The 25550-nt window shown below is 37.5% G+C and overlaps 1 pseudogene; it reads left to right on the top strand.

The window, feature by feature from the left end:
• Positions 1–9710: 9710 nt before the first annotated feature.
• LOC125611009 lies at positions 9711–9798 on the top strand (annotated as a pseudogene).
• The last annotated feature ends 15752 nt before the right edge of the window (positions 9799–25550 follow it).

The following is a 25550-nucleotide window of genomic DNA, read 5'->3' as shown; positions in this document are numbered from 1 at the left end:
CCCAATACAAACTAAGAACTTTGGGTAATAAAAATATGTCAGTGTAGACTCATCAATGGTATCCAATAGATCACCATAGTTAAAAAAGAATTTCAAGGGCATTCAAAACAATCCTGGAAAAGAACAACAAATTTGGAAAACTAACATTCTCACATTTCAAACTTAGTACAAGCTTTAGTAATTAAAACAATGTGGTACTGGCATTAAGATAGATACATGGATCAATGAATTTGAGAGAAACAAAACTGTACATCTGTGGCCAATTGATTTTCAATGGTTAAGATAATTAAACAGTAAAATAATTGTTTTTGGAATTCTTCCAACGAAAAGTTGACACATTATTGTGCATAGTACATTTGTTTTCTTTTAACATGTAAGAAAATTTACCCATGGTCTGGGGTTGTGGCTCAGTGGTAGAGTGCTTGTCTCACATGTGTGAGGCACTGGGTTTGATCCTCATAACCACATAAAAATAAATAATTAGTGCTGGGGATATAGCTCAGTTGGTAGAATGCTTGTCCTGCATGCACAAAGCTCTGGGTTCAAGCACCACAATCAATCAATCAATCAAATAAAGGTATTGTGTCCATCCACTAAAAAAATTTTTAAAAAAGCAAACTTACCCAATTAACATTTATAGATCTAACATTTGTAGTCTCTGCAGTTTGCTAATGACTCTGAAAGGCCACCAAGTATGGGAATTAGTAATTTTGCTGAACGTGGTATTTTTATCATAAATTTTGAGAATGGTGTGTGGCATCAAAGTCATTTACCTACTGAGCAAGCTTAGTTTTCTGTCTGGCATTTGCAACCCGCTTGGAATTTGTTTTATTCCATATGTTATCATATAAATTAATAAGTGAGTTAAATTTATTCCTTTGTGGTAAATAGTTCTCAAGTGGAGAAAAAAAAAACAACTTTATGCATCAGAGTGAACAGGTAATTAAATAGAAGGCCAGAAACCTGTACAAATGTTGACATATTCATGAGAGCATGTTCACTAAGGTCTCTAAAGTCAATAATGTCAAGAGTCTAGTGGACTGTATTTCTGAGTTTGGGATGAGGGGTTGTGGAATGTTGCAAGTGATAAGCAATTTTTAGACTATGACTATTGTCAATTTGAAAATGAAGTGGAATGACCACATTGACATTTGTATAGAACTGTTTTTCAGTCAGCAAGTATTTGTTTAACTTCTTGTATACCAGACACTCCCCCATGCCAGGTACAGAGATCAAAGGACACCTGGTCAGTCTTCAAGAAGCTACACTCTTGCATAGATAATAAACAGAAGGAAACAAATTTAAAACATTATAAATCAGGTAGGACTCAGGTTTCTGGCTTGTGCAGAAAAATGTTAATTTTAAAGATGGGCTATGTATAACTATAAAGCTCTACTAAAATAAAAAGAAAAAAGAAAGACAAGGAATAGTCACATGGGAATTTATTAGAGCACCATTTTGTCTAGTCTTACTATGTTTGAAAGTTTCTATAATTAAAAAGTTATTTAAAATATAATGAGCCCTTCAATCCAACACTTGAGGTTCTTTGAGCCCTTGTCAAGTGCCATGCTCTAGAGTGACTTGAAACTCAATATAAAGGAAATGAATGGCAAGTACAGGAGGAAGGGAATGAGGTATAAGGAGGGACTCGGGAAAAGCTTTAAAACATTGAGGACATTTGACATAGGCATTGAAGAATGAGGAAGGCTTGGATGACAGAGAAGAGGTTAGAATGGGCATTCCAGACAGATCAGTCTAAAAACAAAGGCATAGTGAAACAAACTCAGGTTTTGAGGATTGATACCTTTTCAAATATGCTGGCCTTGGGGCCTCAAGCTGGAGGGACCCTGAATGCCTGCAGGTCTAATTTACGGGCTCTATCAGAGTATTGGCAGTAAAAATGAAAAGATCAGAACAAATTCAAGGTATTTTCTGTAGAAAATTTGACCTGGGATTGAAGTCGAATGCGATGCTGCCCACCATGCTACTGGATGTTTCTTTTTAGAATGCTGCAAGGCTTATAAAATAGCAATAACTGGATTTTTCTTTTCTGCTTATCTGAAAGCATTTGAAGGACTTGTGCATCTTTTGTTTAGATTCGTGGTTCAGCTTTGAGAAAGGTTTTCTGGGCTGTTTTCTTATTCCTTCCTCTTTCCTTTCTTCTTTATGTACATATGTGCACATACACTCCACAATCCTGTATTTTTTTTTTAAGAAAAGCTTACCATCTTATGACTTACTCATGTATGTAAAATTATAATTATCTTATGGGTTTAACTTTTAAGACAATTTTATGCATTTGAAGCTTAAAACATATTGCTCAACATATTTTATTAGATGTTTGGGGTAGTAAATATTCTTGGCATGTAGAAATATTTTTATAAGAGAATCTGTTTATGTAGCATTTTTAAAGAATCTCTGGCAACTTTGTTTTTGCATTTGATCCACATTTTTTTTTCTCTTTCCACATTTTTTTTTGTTGGTGCATTATAGTTACACATAATGATTGGTTGTTACATATTTATACAGGCACACAATATAACAATATAATTTGGCCAATATCCTTCCTCAACATGTAGCCTTTATTGTTATGTAGAGTTTCTCTGTTTTTCCTCCCTCCTTTACTCCCCTGACACTAGGAGGCCCTAATTTATGCTTTGTTTTAGAAAAAAAGTTAATGAACACATGAAGTTTCTAGGCTGGGCATGGTGACGCACTCCTGTAATCCCAGCTACTCAGGACACTGAAGCAGGAGGATCACAAGTTTGAAGCCAGCCTGGGCCACTTAGTGAGATCCTGTCCAAAATGAAGTTTTTAAAAAAGCCTGGGGGGTGCAGCTCAGTGTTACAGCGCTTGCCTAGCACGCACAGGGCCCTTGGTTCCATCTCCAGCACCACCAAAAAGACAAAAAGAAACAAAAAACCAGAACTGACTTTGTTTCTTTAAAAATTTCAAGGCTAAGCAACAAAAAAGGCAAAGGAGCTGTATCAAAATTTAAAAAATAAAAATAAAAAAAACTAAAGCAACACGAAAACGAAATGTAATATATAATCTTGGACTGGATCTTGCTGCAGGTGAAAAATGGTACCTATAAAGAACATTATAGGGATAATTGATGAAATTTAAACATAGACAACTGATTAGAAAATAGTTTTGGTGGCTGGGCATGGTGGTGCACGCCTGTAATCTCAGTGGCTCAGGAGGTGAAGCCAGAAGTTCAAAGCCAGTCTCAGCAATTTAGTGAGCCGCTGAGCAACTCAGTGAAACCTTGTCTCAAAATACAAAAAAGGGCTGGGTATGTGGCTCAGTGGTTAAGTGCCCCTGGATTCACTCCCCACTACCAAATATATAAATAAATAAAGAAAAGATAATAGTTTTGTATCAGTGTTACATTTCTTTATTCCCATAACTGTGTTGTAGTTATATAAGAAAATATCCAAGTTCTCAGGAAAATGCATATAGGTATTTAAGGTAAAGAGACAAAGTGTCTCTAAATTTATATAAACAGTTGGTGAATCTAAGTAAAACATAGATAAGAATTTCATATTTTATCAGAAAGTCACCTCCACAGGGCTGGGCTACAGCTCAGTGGTAGAGTACCTGTTTAGTTTGCGTGAGTCCCTGGGTTTGATGCCTAATACCCCAAAATAATAAAGGAAAAAAAAACTTTTAAAAGTAACAATAATTAATCTTAGAAAAAAATTTATCATTTGGGGGGGTCATATTAATGTCTTAAGTTCTTATTTAAAATTGCTATGTTGAGTTTTATAAAATTCTCAGTAAAATAATTATTCTTTAAGCACATTACTTAGTAAATATTTTATTATTACAATTACTTTCCAAACAGCTATTTTATCACTAGTTATTATAAGCACTGGTGACTAAATACCAATTTCAGCTTTAGCTTCGCTCTGTTCTGCCTTCCCTAGAGACAAGATTTGTTGAGCTAGCTAGTCACAGACTTGTCCTCATTTTCTTCCAGAACTCAATTTACAATGAACCTCTGCTTCCTTGGACTCTCCCCCAATCACCCCCAAAATATCCAAATCCTATAATAGGTTCTAAAACCCTCTTACTGAGATGCCCCAGGGTTAGCATTCTCTCTCCCTGGAATGAATGAAACCAATTTGTTCAATTACAGGTGTGTGCTTAAGTAACTACAGGGCTAATATGATGTGTAATAGGCCATTCATAGAGACATATTTCTTTCAATATATAAGTGATGTTGATTTACTTTGGCTTAAAAAAACTCATGGCTAATTTTTAGTAATATCATTTTGTAGTAAGGAATTTTGGGCCTTGCATTTAAAAAATCAAGTTCAAGGTCTGGATTAATAATAGCTTGGGTGTGGATGGTAAATGATGAACAGTTTTGTTTTTTTTTTTTTTGTGTGTGTGTGTTTATAGCAAAACATACACGTATATGGTCATATATGTCTGGAAATAATATATATAGACTAGTTTGACATATTTTATAGTATATATATGATTATATATATATATATATTCTAAACCATATATATACAAATATATATATATGTTTTTACATATACATATATAAAACTATATATATATATACTGAATTATGTCTTTAAAACATGCTATTTTTCACAATATTATATTTTTGGGACTCATCTATATTAATATATACATTTTACCTGTTAAATAGGATTTCATTGTATGACTATCACAATTTGTATAAACATTCTTGTGATGTACATTGTTTCTACCATTTTTTTTTTTAAATTAAAAAATGCTTACAATGTACATTTTTATTTGCACAAGCAGCACATAAGAGTAGTTAGGAGCCAGGGCACCAGAGCTTGGTTAACTGGGTTTAAATCCTGATGCTATTACTATGCTTGGTAGCTGTGTCACTACAGGAAAATTACTTTAACTCTCTGTGCTTCTGTTAAGTGGCCTGTTTTCTTTCAGTCATGAAGACAATGAAGGAAGACAGATCTTTTAACTTTATGCTTTCAGAATCATTCTTAATGAGCTTGTCACCAATGAAAGGAGCAACAGGAACCTATGTAAATGCTTACTTATTAGATTAGGATCCATATTAGAGAATATAAATATCTCTATAGCAGGACAATCACAGGCTCTGTCTTGTGGAGCTCCTAACCACTCCTCTAGTTATTATCAAAAAAAAAAAAAAAAAGAAAAGAAATACTATTTAACAGGTAAAATGTGTATCTTAATATAGATGAGTCCCAAAAATATAATATTGTAAAAAAAAAAAGTCAGTCATAGGCTCTGTGCTGTGGAGCTCAAATTGATGGTATTGAAAAGAACTTGTTGGAAAGACCAGTCACCGCACACCCATCAAGGAGCATTTGAGAAAGATCTTCTAACAGAGAAACTATGTCTGGCATAACACAGCCATGACTGGAAAATCCCCATTTCACTTTCTGAAATACCCCAGAAAGTGATGGCTACACTCATGGTTTAAGAGGGACATGGAATAAGTAGATATAATCATGATCATATTTACTACCCCTAGAGCCTAGTACTGTTTCATGTTTATAATTTTAGTGGGTCAGAGTGCCCATTTGACACGTGCCATGGTTTGGATATAACTTGTCCCCCAAAAGCTCTAGTGTTAATGCAGAAATGTTTGGAAGTAAAGTGATTGAATTGTGAGAGCTGTTACCTAACCAGTCCATCCTAGTTTCAATGGACTAACTGGGTATGGGTGGTAATTGTAGGCAGGTGGGGTATGGCTGGGTTCACTGGGCATGTGTCCTGGAAGGGTGTATATTTCCTGCGGTCCCTTCACACCCTCTCTGCTTCCTGACCCCACTGAAAACTGAACAGCTTCCTCTCCTCACCTCTCCAACCCCCACCACCTGCTTCCATCGGGCCCTTCTCCCATGATGCTCCACCTCATCTTGGGTCCAGAGCAATAGACTCCATCAACCAGGGACTGAACTTCTGAAACTGTGAGCCCCAAATAACTTTTCCTCCTCTAATTTGTTCTGGTCAGGTATTTTGGTCATAACAATGACAGAGCACACTAACACAACATGTCAGAATGTAAAATTCCCACTCAAGCAGGTCTCCTCTTTGCCCCAATCTGGCAAAACCAAAATTGAATCCTTCCAATAGCATGTTTTGAGAAGGGGAATAATCATCAGAAAATTTCTTTTATCTTCTATGTTTAGTTTTTGATTTAATATAATTTTTGTTTGTTTGCCTTTTGGTACAGGGGATTGAACCCAGGGATGCTTCACAGCTGAGCCACATCCCCAGCTCCTACCCTTTTTATGTTTTATTTTGAGACAGAGTCTTGCTAAGTTGCTCAGGACCTTGCTAAGTTGCTGAGGCTGGCTTTGATCTCATGATCCTCCTGCCTCAGCCTTCTGAGTTGCTGGGATTACAGGCATGTGCCGCTGTGCCCTGCTCTAATTTGTAATTTTAAAGCATAAACTGGTAACCTGAAACTTTTTTTTCTTTTATCCTTTACACTCTCCATGGAACAAAGTTGTCTCTCTTATTAGAGCTAGGTTTCTGGAATTCATTTTACTTTGATGCTTAATCCAAAGTGAATATTTTTTTTTTGTCCAAAGTTTCTACACTTGAGGACTAAACATAAAGTTCAAAGTTCTTCCAAGCAGATCTAATATAATAACTGAACAGACATTGGAGATGAGGGCTATTGCTCTCCCAGCTCCCAACTGAACCCTAATTTTCATAGCAAGACCTTTTAAGATTAGAATAAAGAGGGGACTGGGGTAATGGCTCAGCGGTAGAGCACTTGCTTAGCATGTGTGAGACCCTGGGTTTGATCCTCAGCACCACATAAAAATAAAAAAATAAAAAGGTATTGTGTCCAACTACCACTGTTGAGAGCCACAGCCGAAGGGGCTGGGGCCCCAGCAAACTTCCAGCTGCCGGCTGATGATTGGCTCACAGCGGCCCCAGCAACATCTAGCTGATTGGCTCCTCTGCGGTGATGCTCATTGGGCTGTTTCCCTGCCCTTTCAGACCACGGAGCTGCTCATTGGGGGACTTTTTTGGCTCCGCCCACGTGACCCAGCCAATCGGCCTCAAGAGCAGGAGGATTGTGGGAGGTGGAGTGAAGCTTGTGTGGGAGAGAGAGGCTTGTGGAAAGCTGGTGGTGGCAGTTGAGGCTCTGAGGGTTTTTCCTGAGAGGCTGTTTTGTTTGGCGTGTGTGGTTCTAAAAATAAAGTTAGTTTCTTTTGACAAGTGGCTCCTGATTGTGCCCAGCCAGACTGCGGCAGCCACTAAAAACTAAATATTAAAAAAAAGGATTATAATAAAGAAATATTCAGCTCTCTGAACTTTGGGCCATTGTGTCATGGATCCAGAAGTTTCCCCTGCTTGTTTCAGTGCTGAGTTTGATTCTTTGTGCTGCTGCCCTTATCTTTTTGTAATTATATCAATTTATTGTTGTTATGGCTATTTTCTAGAGCCATTTATTTATATGAGCTCATTTGATATAGATAAAAATAAACCAATATCTTGTTAAATCACTATTAGTTAAACAAATCCTAACTCATACAGAGGGAGCTGGATTAAGTGATTTTGGTTCCTTTCTATCCCTGATATATGATTAAGTGTTTTTGAGGAACATTCCTAGTGCCGGGTGCTGTGCTGTCTACATTTTCTTCCTTTCCTTATTCAAGATGGAAACCTGAGCCTCTTGGCTTTGCATGCCCAAAGCCCTGAGTGGTCAGTTCAGAGACTAGGGATATGGGGTGCATTCCTGTACTTTTCTCCCACTGTCTGATAATCAGTGGGTAGTTATTATCAATATCTAGGTTCTGTCCATTGTTGCTAAGTTTCAGAAAACAAATTTCCAATCCAAGTATTCTAATTCTAAAGTCCAGTCTGACACCCCAAGAGTCTGTTTTCCTTCCCATCACCATGAGTACCATATCTGATGCCCCCCTAGCCTGTGGCATGGTCAAGGCCAGCATCACCACTTCCACTCAGATTCATGATCTGGGGAGATGCCATTGTCTTGTCACCCCCCCTGCCCTGCCATATTCTGTCAGGAGCCGTCTAAGGGTTGTGTGTAGGTCACTACTGATCAAACCCTAGTGGATAGAAACATCTGGTTTCTGGGAATGACCAGTGGTCAATTTTCCTGGTCAATTGCCCAGAGACATTGTGAATTTCTGTCCCACTCTGCCATGTCCCACACAGCACCTGAGGTGGGTGTGACCTGCCAAGATGCCAATCAACCTGCTGACTGCAAGACATCACGAGGGAAGACTCCTCCCTTGAAACCTCATCCCTGCCTTTGATGTACCCCCTTAAATCAACCACCAGAGCCATCTTTTCTTTGTCTAATTCCGGCTGTAGTGTGGACTGGATCTATCAGAGGCTCTTCTTTTGTAAATATATTTCTGGCTCTTTTGTTCGTCACTAATTATTTTAGACTTTAAGTTTTCAGATGGCTTACACCCTCCTTGGCAGGAAGAAGAACCACCCAACTAGACACTGGCCATTGTCCCCGTTAATCTTGCATTTGAGAAATCTGTTTAGCACCTGATGCTAAACCCTTACAGGCTACCTGTGGTCTACATGTGCCACCATTGCTGGACAGTCCTAGAATGAGACATTAGGGTCATTTATTCATTCATTCATATTCCTTGTTTGTTTGGCAAATAATACCCACTATTTAACAGTTGAGGCGTCAAGATACAGGTAACCTTGATGAGGTCATCAAGATCCACTCTTAAACTGCTAGAATTCTTAAGTAGTTATGTTTATTATATTGGTGACTAAAATTACTGATATCGTTTAAGTTGCTCAGGGTCTCACTAAATTGCTGAGGCTGACTTTGAACTTGCAATTCTCCTACTGCAGCCTCCTGAGCCACTGGGGGTATGTTACCTTTATTATGAAAAGGAAAATGGGAAGAAGCCACTGAAATTCAATGGACAGAATCTTTACTTCAGCAAATGTGGCCTCAACCCTGTGAAATTAAGCTAAAGATTTGAATAATCTAGATCTAATATCATTTCTTCCTCTTTTCCTTTCATATTCTCCCTGTAATAAAACACTAGACACCAGTATTTCCTGATGATCCAGTCTTTGTTGATACATGTTTTAGGTTCTCTAACAAATGAATATATGTAGCTTTTTGTTTTTAACTGCAGAAAATCTCTTCAGATTTTGGCCAGTTATTTTTTAAAAATATTTTTTAGTTGTTGATAGATCTTTATTTTGATTTATTTATACGTGGTGCTGAGAATCGAACCCAGTGCCTCACACTTACCAGGCAAGTGTGTTACCACTGAGCCCCAGCCCCAGCCCCTATTTTTTTTTTAATTTAAGAAGATTTTAATTATGTGAAAAAATTTAATTTGAAACTTGTTAGTAAAGATATTTTTATTTATGATGCTCTTTGGGAAATGCTTGAGTCTTTACTTACCAATATCATCTTTTGTAATTATAATTTGGGGAAAAGAAGGGAAATCCAGCTTCCCTTTCTAAAACTTTAGAGCCAGCTACACGATGAAGCCTGTCCAACTGGGAAAGGGTCTGGTGTCCATTTACGAGAGATAGTCAATGTAGTCACTAAAGAGTTAGTCAAGGTATTATACAACCTGCATGTGCATGTGCATGGGTGCATCCCTGTCTAGCGCGGGCAACTGAACCAAAGTCACTCGTGTGAATTTGGGGTGACATAAAATACCACGCAGACATGGAATACCTTTTTATATGAGCTCCTTATCGCTTCTCGGCCTTTTGGCTAAGATCAAGTGTAGTATCTGTTCTTATCAGTTTTATATGAGCTTCAGGACAGCTTCCCCAGCTCCCACAAGAGGGGCAAGAAAAAGTCATGAGAGGCTGACGAGAGAGGGGGGGGGTGCTGGAGCTGGCTTTTATTGGGGGACACTGTTTCTTAGACCATTCTATCTGAAAAAGGGCAAGGGGTAGGATGACAAAGGAACAGGTGAGTGTAACTCAACCCCACTGGTTGATGCCTACTCCTGGAGCCACACCTCATTATCCTAGTAGGTAAAGCCCAAGTTATTGCGGGGCGCAATAATTGTTCAGTATCTCTTGCTTAGGACTTAAGGTCCTGTATTTCCAGAGCAGCTCCTAACACATGGGGTGGGAAGTAATTCTATAGAACCCAGAGCTTTTATTTTTGTAAGTTAAATAAGTTAAAATTGCTTATTTTACCTATAAATAAATATCTGTGATAGCAATTCTCAGAGGGAATTGGAAAAGGATAACATCATGAAGAAGTATTTGCCAGAATCTGCTCTAAAAACTGGTAAGGACTGCATGGAGCTCAACAGAAAGATACTGAAACATTAATAACAGTTTGCAGCAAGTCGGGAAAAAATGAGAAGGGAGAGAGAGAGAAAGAAGAATTTCCAAGATTGAAGAGAAAACAGAATGGTGTAAAATTGGGGATGGAATAATGACATTTAAAACTAAACGCAAAACTGGAAAATTTAGGTAGAATTATCAATTTTAAAAATAAACGAATGTAAATGCAGAAAAATTTTTTGTTGTATACTATGATATACCTAGCCTAATTCTCTCTTTAGATCAGAAGCCAGCTTGTCACAGTTTCCTGTAAAAACATTAGGATGTCTGTATAGCCTGGCCATAAGTTGATGTTGTAAAGCTGCTTGGAATGCCTGCCCGAGCCCTGAACTCACCCATGCCCGGTTTTCCCTGACCAGATAACAACCCTTTCCTAAACCTTAGTGACGCCTCATAAATCTTGGCCTTCCCTGGCCAGATAACGACCCTCTCTGAGGCTCTAATGACCTTCATAAATTCTGATGTCGGGGCAGGCAAAAATGGAAACTAGCATTTGTGTTATGCTTGTCAGAGTTTTGTTATCTGTAACCCCCCTTTGTGTAACTTTTTTGGGCTGTAAAGCTAGGCTGCAAGAAAGCTGCAGTCTGTCTTGTTCCCAGTTTTTGTTGGGAGAGGCAGCCCGGCCGGTCGAAATAATAAGCTTGCTTTAATTTGATCTTAATTGGAATCAGTGGTCTTTTCTTGCATCGTGGTCTAACAACTACAATTCTAATGAAGGCCAATATTGTTTGATCATCTTATATTTTTGCCTTCAACTTATTATTTAGGCTTGCATACGTTAAAGTGATAGCTATTTGAAAAAATAGTTGTCTCCCAATATTATACAAAAAGTCGAATAAACATAGCTATTATTAACAAAAGAAAGACAGTATGTTAAAAATATTATCTGATCAGAAGGTTTCCATTTTCCCCTCTGGTTTCTTACTTAATATTGGTGACTAAAATTATTGATATCGTTTAATAATTATTAATTGCTGTTATATTGATTATCTATTTATTGGTACCGGGGACCGAATTCAGGGGCACTTAACCACTGAGCCACATCCCCAGTCCTTTTTTGCATTTTATTTAGAGACAGGGTCTGCAGAGTTGCTTAGTGCCTCACTAAGTTGCTGAGACTGGCTTGGAACTCGAGATCCTCCTGCCTCAGCCTCCCAAGCCACTAGGATTACAGGTGTGTGCCACTGCCTGGCGATATGTTGATTGATTTTTAAGCTTTAAATAAAATTGGATATTCAACATCAGCCAGTATTTTTGCCCAGTTATGTGCCAATCAAGATTCTAGCTTCAGTTATATGGCTATGATTCAAGAACCAAGGAAATTGAGCAATTGAAATTCGTTCTGGTCTCATGACAGTTTAATAGTTCCTATTCTCTAGGGGGAAACTTTGCATTGCTAATTCTGGGGTCATATAGAATAGCTATAGTTTTCAGTCCTGGTTGCCATTAGAATTACTTGATGGTCACTTGAGGTGTGTTGGGCTTAACCCACATTTATTAGATATAAATAGAATTTCTAGAGTTGGAGCCTGGCAATGGCCACCAATTACCTCTTCTGTCTTCTCCTTTTCCTCCTGTTTCTTCCCCATCATCTTCATTCTCTTGTTCTTCTTGTTTTACACTTTTTGTGCTGTAGGTCCAGAGTCAAGAACCACTGACTTATCCTAGAGGATGCCAAACCCAAGGAAGCAGATAGGAAACATGTTGCATTTTAAAAGATTCATACTTTTCTTTAAAAGCCCATGCATGGGAATGTAAAACAGCTCTGTTTCTTGGAAACCAGTCTGGTGGGTTCTTTTAAAAACGCATAGAAGTAACATATGACCAAGCAATTCTATTCATGTATAGAGACTCCAAAGAATTGAGAACAGGTACTCATTTCAGAATACAATAGCAGCACTCTTCACAATAGGCAAAAGGAAGCAACTCCAATGTCCATGGATGGACAAATTGTGTTATATATGTACAATGGAATATTGTTTAGCCACAAAAAGGAATGAAGTGAATACTTCATTCTTCATACATGTTATAACAGATGAATCTGGAAAACATGCTAAGTGAAAGAAGTCTGAAGTTCCGTTTATAGGAAATATTTGGAATAGGCAAATCTATAGAAATGGAAAGTAGAATGGCAATTTCTAGGAGCTGGGGTAGGGTGGGAGGGATGGGGAGTAACTGCTTACTGGGTGTGGGTGTTTCTTTGTGGCTGATGAAAATGTTTTGGAACCAGATGATGAGATAGAGGAGGTGGTTATACATTATTAGTACTAAATAATACTGAATTGTTCATTTTAAAATAGTTAACTTTATGTTATATGAATTTTGCCTCAATTAACAATAAACCTATGCACATTCCTTTTTACATTTAGTCCGATTTTCTTGATTAACATTTCAGAAAATTTGATTAAAAATTATAATAAAACCATGATTGCATCTACTTATTTATGTGATCAAAGTTTTTTCTTTGTTTCATAAATAGCCTTAGGTAAAATTTCTGACTTACCTGTGTTCTGAATACACCTAATGAAGGATATGGAAAATGACAACCTCCAAAGACAGTAGTATGACCCAGGATGATGAAAGGAAGAAGAAGGCAAAACATTGATTCTTCCCCAATAAATCCTTTCCCAGTGACAAGATAATCCCTGGGAAAGAGGTGAACATAAATCCTAAAATGACATCCCTGGGAACAGGACAAATATTAATCCTTTCTCAGTAAATTCTTTCCCAGTGACAATAGACCCCCAAGGAAAAAAATAAGCACTGAATGCTGACCTCTGGACCCTCCATCCTTGCCCAGTAAAAACAAGTTTCAGATTCTCACAATCTATTCCCTGAGTGCCCAAACCGACACGTTATGTCAATAATTAAGTCACCTCTCAATGTAACCTATGAAAACCAAGACCCCTTCTGTAACCAGGAGCCATTTTGTACCCAGAAAGTAAGCCCCTCTGATGCCTGACTCTGCTGCTGAGTAAAAGCATTGCTGATCTATGAAGTCTGCTCCTGTCCTGGTTATTTATGATTTCACTGTGTTGCCAAAACCTGTTTTGGTTATTTTTGCTCACACCTAAGAACATACTTTATCTGAAAATTGATTTAAAAAAAAAAAACCTCTCTTGCCTTCACTAGAAAACACACAATGACCAAATGCTATGCCTTGTCCCAGTAATTTGTGTTAATAATTTTAAAACCTCTGACTCTGTCCTCTAAGGCTAAAAAGAATTAAAGATATTCCTCTCTTGAAAAGTGCAGAGGAGAAGCATGCCAAAGGGAGTAGAAAAAAATAAGAACAGGGAAAAAAGTCAGTGTTGAAAGATAGGCAAACTGTCACGAGTATTTAGGAGAAATACTGGGAAATTATAGTGACCAAATTATATAGTTATATTGTGTGATGTATGCATATATAACAATGAATTAAACTTAATTTTTTTCTTTTAAAAAAGAATATATAATGCTGCTTTTATGTTATTAAAAAATGCCAAATAATGAGATATATTTGAAACCTAGGACAAAGTTGTTACCATTTGAGGGACATCTTCTGAAAGAGTGAAAATAGTAAGTAAGTAGCAGAACAGATAAATGACAACATTCTGTCATAAACACACAGGCTCATAGGGACCAAGTGGTCAGAAGTCCCAAGACCTGTCCCTAGAGTTCAGTTATCCTAAGAGCCTTAGGAAGACAGCAGGCACAAACCACACCTGAGGCCCTAACACACCCAGGCTACATAAGGTCTTTTAAGCCCTAAGGCTAGACCTAAATACAGAACACATTGTATAATCCTGGTTAATGTGTACAAAATACCTTACACATAGGAAGTGCTACCATGTTGCCATGGTGAACATAGGGAGTGCATGACCACACTAGCAGTCCCCTTCCTGCTCTACTGCTGGTTTTGTATTTCTAAGAAACCACATTAAACTGAAAGATTTAATGTTTGTGCAATGGCTTTTTTTTTTTGGGGGGGGAGGGTTGCTTTTAATTTTAAAATAATTAGAGATGAATAGAGTGTTGCAAAGAAATGTACTTTCCCCCCAGCCTCCTACAATATTAACATCTTACTAGTAACATCTTATAACTGTAAGAAAATATCATAGCGGTAGGGATTGACACTGATATAATCCGTACTGTTTATACAGATCTCACTAGTTACATATGCATTTGCGCGTGCACATATGGGTAGCTTGATGCAATTTTATCACATACAAAACCTTGTGTGACCCCGACCCCAATCAAGGTCCTCTACTCTGTCATCATTCCTTTATACCCATATTTCCCCTCCCCACCATCTCTAACCTCTGGTGGTCACAGATCTGTTCTTCACCTCTATAATTATGTTATTTTTTGGAGGTTACATAAATAGAACCATATCATATGTATCCTTTTGGGACTGGCTTTTTTCTTTTAACTCTGCATAATTTCCTTGAGGTTCATCCAGGTTGTTACATGTATCAAGACTTGGTCCCTTTTTATTGCTGGGTAGTATTCCCTGGTATGGATGTATCACAGTTTGTTTAATTGTTCACCAATTGCAGGACATTTAGGTCATTTCCAGTGTTGGTCCATAAAGCTGTTGTGACCATTCACGTACAAGTTCCTGTGTGAAAATAAGTCTTCATTTCTCTGGGACACTATGAGTAACACCAAGAGTGCCAAAATGGATTGTAATCCATTTTTAGGTTTGAAAGGAACAATCAAATCATTTTCTATGGTATATACAGGATTTTGAGAGAAGAAAATATTCCCTTTCAGAAATATTGAATTTCTCCGAGAAGCTGCCCATGTTTCCGTGAATAAATAAACATTTTAAGGGAAAGGGAAAAGGAAAGATTCTTTTCTTAAAATGTAGATTTGAGGGCTGGGACTGTGGTTCAGCAGTAACGCACACTTGCCTGTCATGTGTGAGGTATTGGGTTTGATTCTCAGGACCACATATAAATAAATAAAATAAAGATCTATCAACAACTAAGAAAAAAAATTTTAAATGTAGATTTGAAATACTGTATTCAGATATTTTGTTTCTCTAATTGCTCTGAAATGATCTTGATGTTGTCAGAAAGTAGCTTCTTCTCTTTGACTTGTGAACTTAAGGTTTCTTAGAAAGAACAGTGGAGATGGTTGTTGAGTAGTTAGTGGTTCAAAATATTTTTAAAATAATATTTGAAAATAATATTTTATAACATACTTTGGCACAAAGAATCATTGAAATAATATTTTCAAAGACTTACAGGACAATAAATGTGGAATTTTTTTGCCCACAAAATTCTAAATAAGATGTAAATTGCTCTCATGATTGAGTCATGGGAGACTTCATGTAGGCAGATATGGCTGCTCCCAGTATCAACATGCTCTAAAGGCTAAGAAATGATGCCAAGGATAGAATATTTAATACAGGTCAGGGATAGAGACTTATTTAAGTGGAACAAGGTAGACGGTAGGCTAGGGAAATAGAATATTCATAATAAATTAACCTCTTCTTGGTCTCTTGATTTTTTTTTTTTCAGGTTTTAACTTTAAAAAGTTCTGTGTATCTTCGCACCTCCTTTGACCCCAGCTCCTTTTAACATTTCCTCTGCCCTGGAAACTATAACTATATGAAAAATAAGCTTTCTCTTCGTTTGTCTCATCACTCGCAAGATATTTTAATGCAAACATCTCCTCAAACTCATAAAAATGGTAATTTCGCACATCTAACGCTTTTTTTCCACGTGCTCACCTTGGCTTATCTCTTCCCCATGGAAGGGTATCAATTTTCTTCTAAGAATTTCCCCAAGGGAAAAAATGGAGACTAAATTTTTGTCTGCTTCATTTGCAATATCTCAAATATGGATCATTCTCATAAGCTCATATCTCCTGTTCCTGAGATGAAGATTTGAGGGGTAATATGCAGAGAAGCTGACATTGGCAAGTCCGAGACTAGATGTGCAGTTTTCAGTGGTTAACTCTTTTTTGGTGATTTTCAGCCACACTAATGTTCCTTGGGCATCTTGAGGAAGGCAAAGCATTAGTTCCATGGGCCAGGCATGTAGTTCAGTGGAGGAGAACTTGCTGAGCATGCATGAGGCCTTGCGTTCCATCCAAAGGGTTCAATACGTTAAAGTTGTGATGTTTCTTGTGCCTTCAGTGTGGTGAGGTTATTCAATCTTTTTTTTTTTATTGGTTGTTCAAAACATTACAAAACTCTTGACATATCATATTTCATACATTAGATTCAAGTGGGTTATGAACTCCCATTTTTATCCCAAATACAGATTGCAGAATCACATCCTTTACACATCCACATTTTTACATAATGCCATATTAGTAACTGTTGTATTCTGCTACCTTTCCTATCCTCTACTATCCCCTCTCCCCTCCCCTCCCATCTTCTCTCCCTACCCCATCTACTGTAATTCATTTCTCTCCTTGTTTTTTTTTCCCATTCCCCTCATAACCTCTTATATGTAATTTTGTATAACAATGAGGGTCTCCTTCCATTTCCATGCAATTTCCCTTTTCTCTACCTTTCCCTCCCACCTCATGTCTCTGTTTAATGTTAATCTTTTCCTCCTGCTCTTCCTCCCTGCTCTGTTCTTAGTTGCTCTCATTATATCAAAGAAGACATTTGGCATTTGTTTTTTAGGGATTGGCTAGCTTCACTTAGCATAATCTGCTCTAGTGCCATCCATTTCCCTGCAAATTCCATGATTTTGTCATTTTTTAGTGCTGCGTAATACTCCATTGTGTATAAATGCCACATTTTTTTTATCCATTCATCTATTGAAGGGCATCTGGGTTGGTTCCACAGTCTAGCTATTGTGAATTGTGCTGCTATGAACATTGATGTGGCACTATCCCTGTAGTACGTTATTCAATCTTTCCTCAACTCTCATGCCTTTGCACATTTGAAAATCCCAAGTTAGTTGGTTTTTAGGATGACCCTCCATTTTAATTTGTCTGATTTTTCCCATGATTAGATTCAGATGATGCATATTTGGCAGGAATATCATGAAAATGTTGCTGTGTTCTCATTCATCCTATCATGTGGATTAGATTTTTAAAAAATAGATACTATAGATACTTTTTTAGAGATGACAGGAAATTTGAGCAAAAGGTTTTGAGAGTTTTTATAATGCCCCCCATGCTCACAAATCTCTCATTACCACATCCCTGGCCCCAGTGGTATATTTGTTACCATTGATGAATCTACATTGACAAGTTCATCAGAAGTCCGTCCATACTTTACATTAGAGTTTCCTCTTAGTGTGGTACATTCTGTGGGTTTGGACACATGTTAAAAACAAAACAAAAAACCTATATCTACCTTTATAATATTATATTTTAATATTTTATATAATATATTCTGTATTATAATATGCAGAATAGTTTCACTGCCTTAAAAATCCCTTGTGTTCCACCCGTTTATCCCTCCCAACCCCCAACTCCTGGCATTCAAATATATTTTTATTTTTATTTTTTAAATTCTAACTTGTTATATAATAAGAGTAGAATGCATTACAATTCATATTACACATATAGAGCACATTTTTTTCATATCTCTGGTTGTATACAAAGGATATTCACATCATTCGTGTCTTTATACGTGTACTTAGGGAAATGATATCTTTTTTACTGTCTCTGTAGTTTAGACATAAGATTTTTATTTATTCACTTACAAAGTGATGAATTCACTTTGATCACTTGATTAAAGAGGTGTCTGTTAGTCTTCTCAATAATAGAGTTGCTCTTTGACCTTTGGAATAAAGAAATATTTGAAGGGGAGATGTATAAACATCTTGGTCCACAGAAAAACTTTTAATCTGTATGAATTCCTATTTTATTCAAATGGTTATAGTTTATTACTCTAATTTCTCTGCTGATATTGTAATGCAGGTTCATGGGACCCCAATAAACCTCCAGGAGCTGAATCCGATGCAATTACACAAGAGTCTTTATTGCAAGCTCAAGCCTGGACTCACAATCATTTCCAACACAGTGGTCCCAGGGAGTGAGTCCCCGGCCCTTTGTTCAGTGAGATTTTATAGGCTTTTTTGGGGGATAGTCTGTGTGTCACAACATCACACAGCAAATCATTTCACATCACGGGAAAGTCAAACAATAACTCTTAACATTGATTAGCACATTCACTGGTGGGAACAAGTTGGGTAGGGGTGATTGGTTAGTACAAGAGGGCTGGGACTGTGGTTTAGGCCACAATATTTAAAAAATAGTATTTGAAATATTATGATAATAATATTTTATAACATACTTTGGCACAAAGAATCATTAAAACAATATTTTCAAAGACTTACAGGACAATAAATGTCCTGATTGGTTTAGGCCACGAAGGGAGTACATGCTGAACTATATGGTTTCCCAACATGTTATCAACCACCATAAACTAGTGAGGGGTCATCTGGCATCCCAGGAATTTTCCCTGTCTCATGCTGATTGGAGGTTGCTAGGGGGTGCTATGGGTCCTCACCTAGCCTGACTGAGTCAGGGACACCTGGCTCCGCAGATCTCTCTTGTTCTTTGTAGACAAACAACTCAGCAGGGTGGGTATGTGCCTAGGAGTGCTCTGTGGGTTTTTCCGAGGACAAGGGTCACACCCCCTTCCTTGGACAGGCTTTGCTCTGAGGTAGAGGCTGGTTTCTCAAAAATGGTGTCACAGCAATTTCTCAATATTATCTCCAATTTGCCTGTGGAAGCCCCATCCAAGTGGATTCTGTGACCTTCTGACCTACCTTTATCATTCTTTGAGCTCAATTTCATTTTTTTTTTTTTTTGGCATAGTTGGTTGTTACGTGTTTGCTTTTCATTTTCCCTACTCCAGCTCTGAAATCAGCCATTTTGCCAAGATCTTTCATTCCTTTTGGTAGAAAATGATATTTAGAAGACAATACCTTAACATAAGGTGTGAGTATTGTGGTTACCAGGCTTTCACTAGATGGACCTAGGGATATCTGCTTGTCTATCATATATCTGTCTCTCTCTCTCTCTCTCTCTCCACACACACACACACACACACACACACACACAAACACACACACATACACACACACTTATTTCTCTATTATCTATTTATCTATTTTGAAAGTCATGAGTTTATACTAATTCCAATTCAATACCACATTTTAGTTTTTTCCCTTTCATATCCACATCCACACACCCTTCTCCAACAGTAAAAGTCAGTTTTGCTTCTTGTTGAATTTTATATCCATGGAAGCATTAAAAAACATATAAGCATGTACTCTTTTGTGTGTGTGTGTGTGTGTTTTTTTTATCGAGCATTATATCTTTGAGAGTCATCATGTTTTGGTACAAATTAGCAGTTGGTTCTTTTTTATGGATAAGTAGTAATTCATTTTGTATCAACATGCCACAGTTAAGATCCTGGTGTGGTGGCACAGGCCTATATTTCTTTGGGAGTTACTTGAGAGGCTGAGGCAGGAGGAATTAAAGTTCAAGTCCAGACTGGGCAACTTAGTAAGACACTGTCTCAAAATAAAATAGAAAGAGCTGGGGATTAGATTAGTGGTAGAGTGTTTGCCTACTATGCATGAAGTCCTGGGTTTCAATCTCCAGTACTGGGGGTGGGGAAAGACCACAGTTTATTTATTCTTTTTCCTGTCGACAGACATTGGGTTTATTTCTACTTTAAACTGCTAAGAACATTTTTTTTTGTACCAAGGATTGAACTCAGGGCACTTGACCACTGAGCAATATCCCCAGCCCTATTTTGTATTTTATTTAGAAACAGGGTCTCACTGAATTGCTTAGTGCCTCACTAAATTGCTGAGGCTGGCTTTGAACTCGCGATTCTCCTGTCTCAGCCTCCCAAGTCACTGGAATTACAGGCATGCGCCACTGAGCCAGGCTTGCTATGAACATTTTTGTTCATGTCTTTTGATGGGCACTTATTTCCACTGGGCATATATCTAGAGTAAAATTATCAGTAGGTTCTAGAAAGCATTTTTTTTTAAACAAAGTGATTATGTTGATTTAATTTCCCACCCTAATGCGTAAGAGTTTGAATTGCTCTATTCTCACCAATACTTTGTATTACCAATCTTTTAAAATTTTTATCTATTTTAGTGTGATGTTTGGTGCTGTCACAGATTTAACTTGCATTTACCTACTGATTAATGATTTTGAGCTCCTTTTGCATATTTTTTATTGGCTATTTTGATATTCCTTTTTGTTAGTTGCTTTCAAGTCTCTGCCACTTTTAAATTGGGTTACTGCATGTAAATCACGAGGAGGGTGCTTTCTTATGCCCTGGGATTGGGCAGCAGCATTAGTTCACTCCCTCCCTGATGCAGTGAGGTGTCAACTTGGTTAGATGAATATCAAAGTGGGGCAGAAACTACTAGCACTCTCTGGAAATGTAAGGGAAATGATCAAACCCAGCATGTTTTTTTTCACAGGTTTTGTGACTCTCAGAAGACTGCTTCATGTTTTAAAGGATAAGACAATTTTTTAGCATTTAAATTCTTTTTGCTTTGTTGACAGCATGCATGACTCATGATTTAACAGGGGAAAAAAATCTAGCTGCTTTTCAGATGCTTTAAAAATAAGTAAGTTGTGAAACTCCACATCATGTACAGACACAAGAAGGGGATCCTAATTAGAATAAGTTTTACTCCATGTATTTATAATATGTCAAAATATACTCTACTGTCATGTATATCTAAAAAAGAATAAATAAAAAAGAAAAAGAAAGCTGAAGTTATTGTGTGTATGTGTGAGGATCAATAAAATTACAGTCTCATCAGAACTTAGATTCATTATTATTATTTTTTTTCTGGAGAAATCACTCTCGTTACTTGTTCCCCATTGTCCTCAGTGCAGAGCCATGGTGTGCTGATCCTCCTACTCCCTGGTGGGCTCAGGACCCCCAATTGTGCCTGTCACCTCCCAACTTTGCATTTAGTGATATCATGTTGATAGCTGGAAATTGGGCCTAGTGTTGGGGGGAGTATTTATACCATTAAAATTAGCAGATGGTAAAAATCTGTTGAGAGCCACAGCCGAAGGGGCCCCAGCAAACAAGGGGCCCCAGCAAACTTCCAGCTGCCGGCTGATGATTGGCTCACAGCGGCCCCAGCAACATCTAGCTGATTGGCTCCTCTGCGGTGATGCTCATTGGGCTGTTTCCCTGCCCTTTCAGACCACGGAGCTGCTCATTGGGGGACTTTTTTGGCTCCGCCCACATGACCCAGCCAATCGGCCTCAAGAGCAGGAGGATTGTGGGAGGTGGAGTGAAGCTTGTGTGGGAGAGAGAGGCTTGTGGAAAGCCGGTGGTGGCAGTTGAGGCTCTGAGGGTTTTTCCTGAGAGGCTGTTTTGTTTGGCGTGTGTGGTTCTAAAAATAAAGTTAGTTTCTTTTGACAAGTGGCTTCTGATTGTGCCCAGCCAGACTGCGGCAAAAATCCTAGATTATTTTTATCCCCACAGAGTCAGCCATCAAGCATTTACCAAGACAACAGTTTCTGCTTTGTAGAAACTGCCTATTGACAAAAATCAGTGGTCCCTTGTCAGTACCTTACTTTCATGTACCATGAAGTTATTGCTATTGAACTGACTTAGGTAATGGCATGAAGGTGCAGGGCCAGGGGTCGTTATCCTGATAGCAATATGTCTTAAAAGTAAAGAAAGCAGAGCAGTATGGGAAGATAGAGGAGAAACAGAGCTCACATGTGAAAGGAATGTGTTTCCCCCCAATTTGGTAATAGTTCTAAAATTGACAAGACATTATCAATAGCAGGTTGTGAAGCTGAAATTGTTGATAATAAATTATGATCAACCATGCTAGAAGAAAGTAAATTACCTTCCCGTTCTCTCTGTGGAAAATATTAGAAATCTGCTGCCATATGAAGAGGTGATCAATAAGTGAGCAACAGAAAATGTAGGAGAAAAGGATTATAAATTTGTTAGTCATTTAACAAAATTTATTGCATTTTTTAATTGTTATTTTCTAGGTCTTCAACAAATGTTTATTAAACTTAACTGAACTGATGTCTTTTTAAAAATAGCTTTATTTTATTTATTTATTTTTATGTGGTGCTGAGGATTGAACCCAGTGCCTCACAAGGGCTAGGCAAGGGCTCTACCACTGAGCTACAGCCTCAGTCCGAATGAACTAATTTATGAAAATGCTTGCTACCCATATAAGTTTAAGTTTGTGTAATAAATCTTAATATATTATTTGGGGTTCAATGATTGTTGAAGAGAGTCATATTTTAAAAATCTTAGTTATCATACTTCTTCCTCTGAATTCTCCTAAGGCCTCATAATCTGATTTATTACTCATCTTCTTGTAGGACAATTATCTACGGCACATTTCTTTTTTACTAAAGTGTTTCCCTTCTTTACCTCTTTTTTATGAAAGGAAATCATTGATGTAAAAAAAGACTACCTGAGACATTATTTTATGGTTAGTTTTCTGTGCCCTAGGCTGTGAGCTCCTTAAGGTCTCTTAGGGTTAGGGACCATGTCTTTTATCACTTTAACTCTCAGAATATAGCAGCTGTGTGTGTGTGTGTGTGTGTGTGTGTGTGTGTTAAAATGAATTGAATCACTCTTCCTTTTTGTTCTATATTCTCAGACAATATCTTAACTCAGTTGTGCCTTGTATTACTGATAATCATATCTGCCAGTTCTCAATTTATTGCTTCTCATCTCCGTATCCAACCTTTATCACCTGCTCCGTGAAAATGGATATGGGTCCTTTTCTCCTTCGCAGCTAGCACAATGTATGGTCAATAGATGGTGCTGGAGGAATTGCAGGAGGAAGGACAGAGGCAATTTGCCACAGGTCCACTACAAATTTACCTGGCTCATTTCCCAGGGTTGTGTTTGTAGTAAGAAACCCAGAGAACAAAGAGCAGGGTTACCTACTGCTGATTACAAAGGAGTAGATTTCCTGACTCAGTGGATTCTCACCTGGGTGGAGTTCTCTGTATTGTTCCTGTGAGACTTAAGATGCTAGGAGAATTGACCTGAACATGATACCTCTATTGCTTTCTGGGTCATAGGTGATAAAAATTCTTTGTCTCTAACCCATGGATGTCATCCATTAAATAATAACAGGTTAATTTATTAACTTAAGTAGTGGAAAATTTATTAACTTAAGTACCAGCCAATCCCTTGTGAGTCTACTTCTCTGTTTTAGTACAAAATTCTTTTTATTAAGACTCTACTCTTCAGATTACTATGTGTTTTTTGTTTCCTGATGATTAGTTACAGTAGCATAATTATCTCTCTCACTTAACTATACATTTTCCTTAGAATTTTGAAGCACTTGCCTCTCTCAAATTACATTAAACTTATGATAATAGATTTATGACTTACTACTAATGGTTCTTTCTGCCATTTCCATTCATTATTGCTTTACTTAACAGCTCTGCTCTTTGTTCTATTGATAGCAACAATCCTTCCATGAAACCAGGTCATTAAATATGTCATCCTTTAAAAAGTGCCCTTCTTTTGTCCTTCCACCATAGAAAGGAACTCATTAAGTGCTCTATGTATGTGTGTGTGTGTTTGTGTGTGTGTGTGCGCGCGCGTGCATTCATTCACATACACAACAGGCAAAACTATATAGCCTGTCACCACTCACGAAAAGGAAATACTTAAAATGGAGTGCTGATGTGCTGACCTTGGCACTGAGTATACATCATCTTATATAATCAAGACAACTTAAACTCCCTCCATACAGCAGTAGCTCTGACTTTAGTTATTATTATTATTTTTTGACCTAGAGTGCTCAGGTATAATTTTGTACTTGGGTATTTTTCTTTAACTTTGGCCTTCAAAAAGGGACTCATTCAAATATGTACTTATTTGGGGAACCTTGCCTTGCTACAATGTAAAAATCTTAATTTTAAACATTTAAAAAAAATCTAGTTGTGGATGGACACAATACCTTTATTTTATTTTTTTATTTTTATGTAGTGCTTGAGGATGGAACCATCCCTCACACTTGTGAGGCAAGTGTTCTTCCACTGAGCCACAGCTCAGCCCCAATTTTAATCATATTACTTATTCTAATAATATTTGTCACATACTTCACCTTGCTCCCTGGGATTCTACAGGCACAGATTATAAATATGCATGTAGATAATTATGAAAGTTTCCTTAGTGCCAATCTTAAAACACAATGTAACTAATGGTAAAAAAAGGACCACGTGGCAAATAGCATTAACTACATGTATCGGTAAACAACCCAGAATTGTAAATTGGCATACTTTTTAATAATTTGATGCAAACTAAAATGTCTTTTGGATAAGTCAAAGAAAAATGGACTTGAATAATTTTTATTACCAATAAGACAGACTAGTTGTTAAATGATGATTATTAAAATGTTAGTATTAATTAAATTATTATTTTATTATAGTCAAGGGACTTATCATCATTTGGCAATCATGATATACTGTGATTGTGATTCCTGGAAGTAAACTACCTTTTCGTACTTTATAGATTTTACAACATTTTCTAAAATGCTCAAACATTAAATAACGTAAGAGTAATGGCAATCAATGATGTGAGTGAGCAATATAGAAGACTAGATAGAATTAGAGGAAAAAGACATCTTCAACATATTTTAAGGAATGAAAGAATTGCATAGTATAATGTAATTAATAGGTTTTAGCATGGTTGAAGGTACACTTAGAGAAATGTTTTATTGAAATTGTGTGGATATGGCCTGTACCTAATTTCTAGGGCATTTATATTCTGTTGAAATGAATTTCTGAAAGTAACTCTAGGTCTGTTCAGATTTCCTATTCCCCCCCCCCCCGCCCCCAGGTAATGCAAACACTGGCTGTGACTTTATGGGTGGCTGGCATGTGGTCAAATCTTGTTAGCCACTTTGAGGTGTGTGCTCACGGAGTGTGCCCAAGGTATATGTGTGTGTGTGTCTCCTGACGAGGAGTTAGGAGATGTTCCCTTGGTTTTCCTTACTCTGGAAGCTGAAGCACTTAGAGGTCTGAGCTTCACAGAGGTGAAGTCCTTCCACCTTGGGCATGTCCTAGGTTTTGACTTTTTATCCCTGTTCTGGGAAGCCAACAAACCAAAAGGGAAGCTTGTTTGGCAAATGCCCTTGCGCAACAGAGCTTCAGTGCTCTGGGCATTTTTCCAAGTGTCTGTCTCTTTTCGTTTAGATTTTTGTCCATATCATCCTGAGCACTCTGTTATTCAATACTTATAAGAAATAATATTTTATTCAGAATTTTGGTTCAAGTAG

This window comes from Marmota marmota, unplaced genomic scaffold, assembly GCF_001458135.2.
Source record: "Marmota marmota marmota unplaced genomic scaffold, marMar, whole genome shotgun sequence".
NCBI classification, from domain to species: Eukaryota; Metazoa; Chordata; class Mammalia; order Rodentia; family Sciuridae; genus Marmota; species Marmota marmota.
The sequence above is the reverse complement of the archived record's forward strand: the minus strand, read 5'-3'. Positions and strand labels throughout refer to the sequence as shown.